The sequence below is a fragment of the Sciurus carolinensis genome, chromosome 2 (assembly GCF_902686445.1).
Source record: "Sciurus carolinensis chromosome 2, mSciCar1.2, whole genome shotgun sequence".
Taxonomy (NCBI): domain Eukaryota; kingdom Metazoa; phylum Chordata; class Mammalia; order Rodentia; family Sciuridae; genus Sciurus; species Sciurus carolinensis.
Window position 1 is genome coordinate 89,629,622 of NC_062214.1, and position 7,899 is coordinate 89,637,520.

General features: G+C 42.8%; 1 non-coding gene across 1 annotated transcript; it reads right to left on the minus strand.

Annotated features, from left to right (window-relative positions):
- On the minus strand, positions 1–116 carry LOC124978572 (U5 spliceosomal RNA). Its single transcript, XR_007107541.1, has one exon. It is a non-coding gene; the product is annotated as a U5 spliceosomal RNA (small nuclear RNA).
- Positions 117–7,899: the final 7,783 nt, after the last annotated feature.

Here is a 7,899-nt window from a genome sequence, read left to right on the forward strand (position 1 = left end):
AGCCTTGCCAAAACAAGGCCTCAAAAAATTGGTTTAAGACTCAGAGTTGTTCCTCTCCACGGAAATCTTTAGTAAAAGGCGAAAGATTTATACGATCTGAAGAGAAACCAGAGTATACCAGAAGTACCTACAACTCACAAATCGGGTAACAGCAACTCCTAATTCACTGACGGTGGCTAGATGACGCCAGGATTCTATACCTCAAGAAATAAATTTCAGTTTACTTTGTAAGAATATGTCTTTTGCGCAAATGTGCGCAGCAACTTTAAAAAATTTTTCCCTTTTAAAACTGTTCTTTGCGCAGTGCACCGTGGGTATGCAAATAGACGGAGTCCTCTCCCTTTCGATTCGGGAAGTAGTGGAGCGTTCACACAGTTCCTCGTCCTCACCGTTTGGGGGCGAAGCGGAGGAATCCCAACGCCGTCCTTGGTCGACTCAGGTTTTATCTGTCTTGTTTTTTTGTGTGTCTGAGTTTAATTTCCTTTAAAGACTGCTATTACAATGAAATAGAAAATAGCGAATAACTGATTGACACAAAATGCAGGATAGTCGGTTCCTCCCTTCAGTCGGAGTGAGGAGCGTAAAGTGGGAAAGGTTGCACGCCGCAGTTTATTTAAAAAGTTGTGCAGTTTCATTTTTCTTACACTGCGTGGCGGCCACGTGGGTTTTTTGATGTTGAAGTGGTTCTTGTTTGTCATGCACGCCAGCACGTATGCTTGAATATTCAGCATGTTCGTCTGTCGCTTGAGAATTCCTGGGACCCTGCGCGTTCAGCGTCTGATTTTCTCCCCACCGGCGCTGCTGTTGGGGATAAAACCTTGCTATTCCAGTGTCAGATCTCGATCTCTTTATCCAGTGCTTTACAAATGTGCTCTCCTCTCTGACCGGCCTGCATTAGGACTCCTTACTTGTGAAAGGAAAGCTGCTTTTTTATTTTTCCAGATGCTGATGTAGATCTCCTGCTTCCCATCTTTCACACTTCTGAACTGAAACTTTCCCCTCCCACTTTGCTGGTTTCTTTGTAATAAGACCATCGTTTGACATGTACGTGATTTAAATATCTAATTGAGCTTAAAAACTCTTATTGGATAAAATTCAAAAGCCATACCATTCACCCTTTGAAGTATACAATTCAGTGGTTTTTAGTAGATTCACAGAATTGTACAATCATCACCACAATCTAATTTTAGAATATTTTTGTCACTCTCCCAAAAAACTGTACCCATGAACAGCTACTTCCTGTTCCCCCAGTTTTCCGGCCTTTGGCAGTCACTCTAATGTGCTCATTCTGGACATTTTGTATAAACTGAAGCATACATGTGACCTTTTCTTCTAGTTTCTTTGATTGGGTGTATGTTTGCAAGTTTCATCCACCAATGCATGTTTGTTATATTTCACAATGTAATGGAAGTTAAAGAGACCCACGGAGATGCACAGTCCCCACCATATGTTAACAGCTGTACCTCACAGGGCTTGGCCAGGGGCTAAGGAGACACAAAAGGAGTTTTGAGTTGGAACTTGGGAGGCAAAGTTTCCCTGCTCCTGAGTTGTAGGGGCATTCATCTTCTGACCTTTGCCCTGCTTCACTCTGGAAAGGTCCTGGCAGCTTTTGTTGATTAGAGAGCTATAGGGAAGCTTTTGTTTTTAACCATCCAGGCTCCATGTCATGGAACTTCCAGGATTTCAGAATCCAAAGCATGAACTTATCCTGATGAAAAATGTGGGTTTTGAGGGACTGTTACAGTTTCATTGTTTATAGTGTGGCCTACTCCTGCATTTCTGGCAATAATTCATGCTAATATTTAATATAAGAAATAACCTTGGAGCTGGGATTGTGGCTCAGTGGTAGAGTGCTTGCCTGGCATATGTGAGGCCCTGGGTTCAATCTCCAACACCATTAAAAAAAAAAAAAATAAATAAATAAATAAATAAAATAAAGGTCCATTGACAACTTAAAAAAAAAAAAAAAGAAAGAAAAAACCTAGAACCAGGTGTGGTAGAGCATGCCTGTAATCCCAGCACTTTGGGAGGTTATGCCAGAGTGTACCAAGTTTGAGGCCAGCCTTGGCAATTTAGTGAGAATCTGTCTCAAAATTAAAAATAAAAAGAACTGCGAATATAATTCAGTTGTAGAGCACCCCTGGGTTCAATCCCCAATGCTGAAAAAAAATTAATAAAATTAATAAAACTAATTGTTTTATTTACTTAAGCAATATATTTCAAACATACCCCAGATATTAATTTTTCAATAATTAATATAAAAAGAATTACTTGTTTATATTCTTTTCTTCAAAGTCTTCATAATCCAGTGTGTATTTACACTTAAAACACATCTCAGGGGCTGGGGTTGTTGCTCAGTGGTAGAGCGCTTGCCTAGCATGTGTGAGATACTGGGTTCAATTCTCAGCACCACATACAAATAAATGAATAAAAACAAATAAAGACCTATCAACATTTAAAAAAAAACACATCTCAATTCAGACTGGCCACATTTCAAATGCTCCACAGGCAAATGTGTCCATTGGCCACCATATTGGATAGTACAGTTCTAGATCTTTTTGGATCTTTTATGAAGTTAATCATATGGACTAATAATAATGACAATTTTATTTCTCTGTCCCAGTCCATGTACTTTTTTCCTTTTATTTTACTTTCCATTGCCATACTTTCCCATATTTTCCTGTACTTTCTACAATACTGGTAGCACAAAACCAAGTGGAAGTGGTGATACTGTCATTCTTGTCTCCTTTTGTACTGCAAAGACAAAGTTTAAGGCACTTTCTGTTAATGTGTAACATTTGCTTGAAGTTTTGGTAGTAGTCTTCACTATATTAAATGAACTGTCATTATTGAATAAACTAACATTATTAAATAGAATATTATTTTAATTCTACTATAATAAAATGTCCCGACCCACAGGACATCAACGAGGACGGCAAACCTAAGAGAGAAGGAGTGAAGAGACAAGAGACGCAGGGAGAGACAGCAAGACAGGAATTCTGATCAAGCTGCAAATTTTTATTGTTCTCATGGGTATTTATGCTGAGGGAATGAGGAGTATGATGAGGTGCAGGCTGGTTGGCTGTGTTCTTCTATTGGGCTCCTGATAGGCTGCAAGTTCGCGCTGGCGGGAAGGTGAAGTTTGTGCCGGTGGGAAGGTGAAGTCCTGGAAGAGAAGCAGGGATGGCGCCATAGGCGCCATACTGTCAGAATTATCAGCCAGGAGTGGGGGAGGGGCGCTGCTGCTTATTGTAAAGGTCAGAATGTTCTCAGAATGAGAACTTCTTGGTCCCTGACATTTCCCCCTTTCTTATATAAAATTATTGACCATATTTCGATAGCCATATTTTAAGGGGTGATGGAGGCTATGTGGCGAGGCGGGGGCGCAGCTTGCCTGAACAGGTACAGAGCTGGAGTGACAATCCCTCGGGAACTGCGCCTGTCTTAGGTTGTCCGTGGCAGAGCAACATCCTTACCCGTCATTGGATAATGAGGCTCTAGCCCTCATTTCCTGTCTTAGGTTGGTATGAGCTCTCACGAATCTTACCCGTCATTGGCTGTCCAGTTCAGCTCACAGGGGTGATGGTTTATTAAGATCTAATATTGATCAGATGTTGCACCATCGCGATCCATCATCTCCAGTCGATGGTAATGAACCTGAATAGGTTTCGCCTGTATAGCCTCAATTTGAGCTCTAAGAAAAGCCATGATCTTGTTGAATATCAAAGGACCTATAGATACAATAAGCAGCAAGCAAAGGAGGTGACCTAGGAAGGGAAGGAGATAGGGAAGGAGTCCACTGAATCCAGTCCATAGTGGATTATCAGCCAGTGCTCGTCGGCGTTTTTCTAAGTCTTCCCGCAGCTGTTTGATCTTGTCCTTAACAATTCCTGACTTGTTGGCATAGAAACAGCATTTTTCCTGCAAAGCCAGACAAATGCCTCCCTGTTCAGCAGTTAGAAGGTCTAAACCTCTCCTATTTTGTAGGACCACTTCTGCTAAGGAATCCACCTGATCTTGAAGATCTTGTATGGTACTTGAGAGTATCTGTACATCAGAAATCAATTGTCTGGATAATTTTGTATATTGAGTAAGAGAGACCCCCCAAACCAGCAGTACCTGAGGCCACTGCTGTAGTTATTCCAAGTCCTGCAAGTAAAGGGATAAAGGTGACAGCACGTTTAGCTCGTCCTGCAATGTGATCAATTGTTGGTATAGGAACAGGCTCATCTCCTGGAATAATATCTACATCTGGGAGCAAGGCAGCTAAGACACATAGTCCAGTCCAGTTGGCTGGCAGTTGAGTGAAAGCCTTATTACCTCCACAGACAAATACGGTGCCATTAGGGGGGCACAATGGCTGTAAAAATTTGAATGTCTCAGAGCAATCACTAAATGTCATAATCCCTACATTTAAATCCCAGGTATTATTATAGCCAGGTGAGAAAAAGCAAGTAGTATTGGAAAATGTGAATGGCTGTACCAAAAATGGTGGAGTCGGTAGACAATTTTTACTGGTTAAATTGGACCATGGTGTATTAGGATAGGTTACATTTCCAGCAATTTTTCTAGTAGGGGTAGCAGCTGAGTCATTTCTATAATCAATTGGAATAGCTAATGGAGCGGGATATCCTAACTGCAAGCAAAGCCAACAATCTGCAGTCAAGGGAGAATTAGACCGATTAAGCAAGGCATAAGTGGCTTCAAGAATATCGTAGGTGGCAGGGTCTATCTCAGAAGGTCTGTGTTTAGGTAATGCTAGTGGGTGATATAAGAGACTAGGATGCAGTTCCTCGTACATCCGTTGAATTTTCTCATAGACTTGTTTGGCTCTATTATGTCCCGACCCGCGGGACATCAACGCGGACGGCAAACCTAAGAGAGAAGGAATGAAGGGACAAGAGACACAGGGAGTGACAGCAAGACAGGAATTCTGATCAAGCTGCAAATTTTTATTGTTCTCACGGGTATTTATGCTGAAGGAATGAGGGGTATGACGAGGTGCAGCCTGGTTGGTTGTATTCTTCTGCTGGGTTCCTGATAGGGTGCAAATTCGCGCTGGCGGGAAGGTGAAGTTCGCGCCGGCGGGAAAGTGTAGTCCCGGAAGAGAAGCCGTGGGCGCCATAGGCGCCATACTGTCAGAATTATCAGCCAGGAGGGGGGGGGAGAGGGGCGCTGCTGCTTATTGTAAAGGTCAGAATGTTCTCAGAATGAGAACTTCTTGGTCCCTGACATTTCCCCCTTTCTTATATAAAATTATTGACCATTTTTCGATAGCCATATTTTAAGGGGGGTGATAGAGGTTATGTGGCGAGACGGGGGCACAACTTACCTGAACAGGTATAGGGCTGGAGTGACAATCCCTCGGGAACTGCGCCTGTCTTAGGTTGTCCGTGGCAGAGCAACATCCTTACCCGTCATTGGATAATGAGGCTCTGGCCCTCATTTCCTGTCTTAGGTTGGTATGAGCTCTCACGAATCTTACCCGTCATTGGCTGTCCAGTTCAGCTCACAGGGGTGATGGTCTTTTAAGATCACCATCACGATCCATCATCTCCAGTCGATGGTAATGAACCTGAATAGGTTTCGCCAGTATAGCCTCAATATGAGCTCTAAGAAAAGCCATGATCTTATTGAATATCAAAGGACCTATAGATACAATAAGCAGCAAGCAAAGGAGGGGACCTTAGCAGGGTCCTCAAGTCCTGCATGGCTGTGGGAGAGCAGTGAACAGGCAGCCATTATCCAGAGAAGCAATGGTGTGCAGTCACAGGGTCTGTCATTCAGGGGATTTTTCGCATAGATTGTCGGCTGCATCTATAAGAGAGGAAGATTCATCCTCAGGGGGAAGGTTTCCGTCCCTGGGTTGTGGTAAATCATTGACCTGTTTGACCAGGCGTTCTGGTAACCATCTTGGGGCTGCTTGTTCTTGATCTAAAATACAAGCTGAGCCTCGTCCCCAAATGAGGACGGGATCTGGGCCTTTCCATTTATTTGTTAAAGGATCGCGCCACATAACAGATGGGTGAGCAGAATTAGAAGAGGGATGCCAATGTCTGTCTGCGGTCGAATGTCCTTCATTGTCTAGGGTAAGAAAGTTAAGAGCAAATAATGCATGATTAAGGCGATCCCTGGGAGTGGTAAATGCAAGGGAAGAGGCCTTAAGGCGGGTAAGCCAGGTTTTTAAGGTGAGGTGTGCACGTTCCACAATGCCTTGACCTTGAGGGTTATATGGAATTCCAGTAGTATGAGAGATTTGAAGAGTGGCACAAAACTGTTTGAACTTGGTACTGGTATATGCAGGGCCATTATCTGTCTTAATATGTGCTGGCTTTCCCATTATGGAAAAGGCTGAGACAAGATGAGAAATGACATCCTTGGTAGCTTCTCCGCAATGCGGTGATGCAAAAATAAAGCCACTAAAGGTATCTATGGAAACATGTATGTACTTTGTTTTCCCAAATTCAGGAAAGTGAGTAACATCCATCTGCCAAATCTGATTGGGCAGTAATCCTCGAGGGTTAACACCCAGATGTTGAATAGGAAGGGAGACAACGCAAGCAGGACACGCTTTTACAATTTCCCTTGCTTGTTGCCTGGTAATTTTACAGAGTAACCGAAGGCTCTGAGAATTTAAGTGGTGAAGTTTGTGTAAATCTGTGGCCTCTTGGATGGATCCAATAAGAACTGGGAAAAGGGACCGAGTGGCTGCATCAGCCTGAGCATTACCCCGTGATAGGGGACCGGGAAGATCAGAATGTGCTCTAATGTGTCCTAAGAAAAATGGATGTTTTCTAGCCTGAATTAGTTGTTGAAGCTGGTTAAACAAAAAGGCTGCGTTGGAGGAAGCCTTAATGGCGGGTGAAATCTCCAATAGGGGCACAGAATGGGCAATGTAAGCACTGTCTGTATAAATATTAATAGGTTTATCAAAAAATGTCATAAAGACTTGTGTTATAGCAAACAATTCTACAAGCTGTGCTGATGGATAAGCAGTGTCAAAGGTGGTAGGCTGATTATCAACAACAAAGGCTGCACGGCCATTGCTGGAGCCATCTGTAAAAACAGTAAGGGCTTGTGGAATAGGAGCCTTCCGAGTAACCCGAGGAAAAATAAATGGATGTAACTGAGCAAAATGCAAAAGGGGGTCATTGGGAAGGTGGTTATTGATTATTCCCAAAAAGCCTGATAGAGCAATACCCCATTCATCCCTCGTCTGTAGCAAAAATTGGGTTTGATCCTTAGTGTATGGAATCAGAATGTTATCAGGGTCTTTGCCAAAATGTTGTCGAGAAAGCAAGCGACCTTTAATAATGATAGAAGCTACCTGAGCAGGATAGACAGCAATAACTTTAGAGGATGTGGCGGGCAAATGAACCCAGAGCAAGGGGCAACCCTTATTTTTAAAATGTGGATCCCGCTGCCAGAATAGTCCCGTGGGTGTATGAGGGGTGTGTAATATAACCAAAACCAAAGGAAGGTTATAAGATATTTGTGTAACAAATTGTTGAGCGATGGCTTCTGTGACTTGAATTAATGCTTGCTGTGCCTCGGGAGTAAGCTCTCGAGGAGAAGAAGGGTCAGAATCTCCCCTTAAAATATCATTAAGAGGCAAAAGCACATAGGTGGGTAGTTTTAAATATGGTCTTAGCCATTGGATATCCCCTAGTAGTTTTTGGAAATCGTTAAGAGTGTGGAGATGGTCCACACGCAATTGTATATTAGGGATTTGAATTTGATTAGTTTGAAGTTTGAGGCCCAAGTAGGTGTAGGGGTCCTGTGTTTGAACCTTATCAGGGGCTATCTGAAGTCCCAAGGCAGTAAGGGCTTTATAGAGATCCAAATAACAATTGTTAAGATCATGGGTATTAGGTGCAGCAATTAACAAATCATCCATAT